Source organism: Myxine glutinosa, chromosome 14, assembly GCF_964187855.1.
Source record: "Myxine glutinosa chromosome 14, kmMyxGlut1.1, whole genome shotgun sequence".
NCBI classification, from domain to species: Eukaryota; Metazoa; Chordata; class Myxini; order Myxiniformes; family Myxinidae; genus Myxine; species Myxine glutinosa.
The window spans coordinates 73,922,839-73,925,657 of record NC_136274.1 but is presented as its reverse complement, the minus strand read 5'-3'; the positions used below and the strand labels follow the sequence as shown (position 1 = coordinate 73,925,657).

The following is a 2,819-nucleotide window of genomic DNA, read 5'->3' as shown; positions in this document are numbered from 1 at the left end:
ACAGAGCCCAGAGAGGGCTGGGGGGGGGGGGCAAGGCCGGAGAGGAGTCGGTAGAAGACGGAAAGACCACCAACCTGCCTGCGGTGAGTGAGTCAAAGGCCCTTGGAGTTAGCTTCATCGCGGGAGATTCCAATGATTCTGAACGCTTTGGTTTCAACAGCGTGAAGACGGGCTAGGTGTGAGGCAGGAGCACCAGACCAGAGGGGAGAGCAGTATTCCATAGAGCTGCGGATGAAAGCCTTGTATGTGGTGAGGAGCTCAGGTGTGCCAAGGAAGGACTTCGCACGACGGAGGATGCCCAGTCGGCGACTGGCTTTGGAGGCCAGATTTGAAATGTGGTTTTCCCAGGAAAGATCATGGCAAATAGTGAGACCCAAAAGCTTGAGTGACAGAACTTCTTGGAGAGGATTATTCAGAAAGTGGATGGGAGGGTTGTCCAGTCGGTCTTTTCGGAGAGACATCGTAAGAGTGTGAGATTTATCAGGATTGAAAGACATGTTCCATTTGTTTGCCCAGTCTGTGATTTTGTCCAGGTCTGCAGAGAGTGAGGAGGTGTGATTTTCGTGTTAAATTACATTTTCTAGTTATTTTTATGTTGATTTTATTTATACTAATATGATATTTTATGTGTATGAGCTGTCTGGCTTGGATTTGGATCTCGACCCAGCTATAAACTATCACCCTGGAGTGCAGCAGGAAAGGTGAGGCATCCATGCGTACGTCGTCCACCAGGAGCCTGAAGACCTGGTCTACCCGTTGGTCATACTTTAGGCCTGGCCAGCTTGTTGGTGAAAAACTTCTGCAAAAACGTTTCCCATCTGATCCAGAAAAAAGGTGGTAAGTCATTGGGGACATTAAAGTAGTAGTAGTAGTAGTAGTAGTAGTAGTAGTAGTAGTCGTAGTAGTAGTAGTTAACACAAGTCAAATCTATGGAAGAAAACATTTAAGTTGATCTTCAGCAAAAGAACGGTGAATTAGGCCCATCATATTGTTTTCTTTCATAATTCCAATCAAGAAAGTAAATGTTTCCTTTATTAAAGCCATGGAGTTTTGCAAGTTGGCTGTTCTTTATCCTTTTTGTTTTGTTATCATTCGTGAAAACAAAATAACTTATCCGAAAAATGTCCCTCCGTCCTTTCCTGTCTCCTTCCCACAAATACCATGTGGTTATCCAATCATACTTTTACACTTACTTTATGAGCTTATGTATTATTGACATTTTTTGGGATACATAATATTTTTTGCCTCGTTTGGCTATGAGGATTGAACAAAGTTTTATAGCCAAATGCATTTTATTTGTCAAAGTAAAAAAAAAAGTGTAAAAACATTTTTTTCAAAGAAAATTTTATTTGTGCAAACGTTTTATTTCATTCCAGCCACAGCTACGTACACTTTTTTTTTTTAGTGTGAATGAAACTCAATAAAACATATTGTACGAGGTGCTTAACCAGACCTGGTGGAGTAATGGTTGGATCGTCCGCTCGGAATCTGGGAGGTCGGTTGTTTCAAGCCCCAGGAGAGTCATACCAAAGACTTGCTAAGAAAAATGGTACGTGTTACTTCCTTGCTCGACCTTAAACATTAAAAAAGATGGAGCATGGACAAAAAACGCTGGGAGGGCAATGGCAAACCCACCCGGTATAGCTCCTTGCCAAGAAACTGCTTTGGTACCACCGACGGTCTGTAGAGAGTATAGTTCATCAAAATAAATACAAGACCGAAAGTCTAACAATGGTGTAGTTGGGCTTGTTTAAAACTTTAGTTGAAGAGGATAGTATACCCTGGGTGGGGATACCAATTAGCAAATAATGTAAGTATAAATTTCTTTTTTAAAGTACTGTAAGTCTCTAAGCTGTCTGTCACCATGGAAACGAAAAGATTACATTGAGACACTGGTTTATTGTAAATGTTTCGAGTCAACAATGAACCAACCATACACCGCTTCAATCCAGTAACCTTGCAGTCACGACAAAGGGATTGGAGTGTTATGATTATATTTACTATATTATTATTATTATTATTAACGTTATTATTATTTTTACGAAAAGGATACTACTGTATTAAGAAACCTGAGCTAATTTGTCCAAAGCGTCCTGAAGGTGAGGCATGAAGGCATGAAGCCTAAGGCCTATACATACTGTCGTTGTAAGACCTGGAACACCTGTGTTTTTGATATTTGATGGTCATTTTAACAATCGGTTTGTTTGTGTTTCACACTGAATGTAAAGCATAAAGGTAGAGCATGGCGATTGTGATATATGACAGGTTCGACGATATGTTTGGCCTCAATGGTATAGAAATCAAAATGGCGGAGTGTGGAGTCAGCCGTCGTATGCCGTCATGACATCACAGACGTAAGCACATCACATCACCCCTGTCATGTGACCAGATCCTCAGCTTTGATTGATGCACCTTTATGAGGGACATACATACATACATACATATGGACATACGGACAGACAAGCACTGTTCTAGCCCTACGCCGTAAAAACCTAGGTGTTCATTAAAACTTGCATTCAAAAATATGATTGGATTATGAAATTCCATGATCAGTATTGATGACGTCATGCTTGGCTTGCTTGATGTTCCCATCTGAACACATTCGGCCATGATGCTGGGATTGCAGCTTTGTAGCCCATATACTGTAATCATTTACCGAACACTATCGTCCTTGTTATTCATGTAAAGGTGTATGATACTGTGGTATCTCCTATAATATATTTGTCCAATGTGTAATGTATGTAGAAGATCCTCACAGACTCTAGAGACAAACAAAATGCCAGGTTTGAGTATGCTTTTGTGGTGACATTGTATGTCCA

The 2,819-nt window shown here is 40.8% G+C and overlaps 1 long non-coding RNA gene across 1 annotated transcript in view; it reads left to right on the top strand.

The window, feature by feature from the left end:
- Positions 1–1,490: 1,490 nt before the first annotated feature.
- Positions 1,491–2,819, top strand: part of LOC144888811 (uncharacterized) — a 12,574-nt gene continuing 11,245 nt past the window's right edge. Inside the window, exon 1 of the long non-coding RNA XR_013621337.1 lies at positions 1,491–1,549. This is a non-coding gene — a long non-coding RNA (uncharacterized LOC144888811). The remainder of the gene's footprint in view (positions 1,550–2,819) is intronic.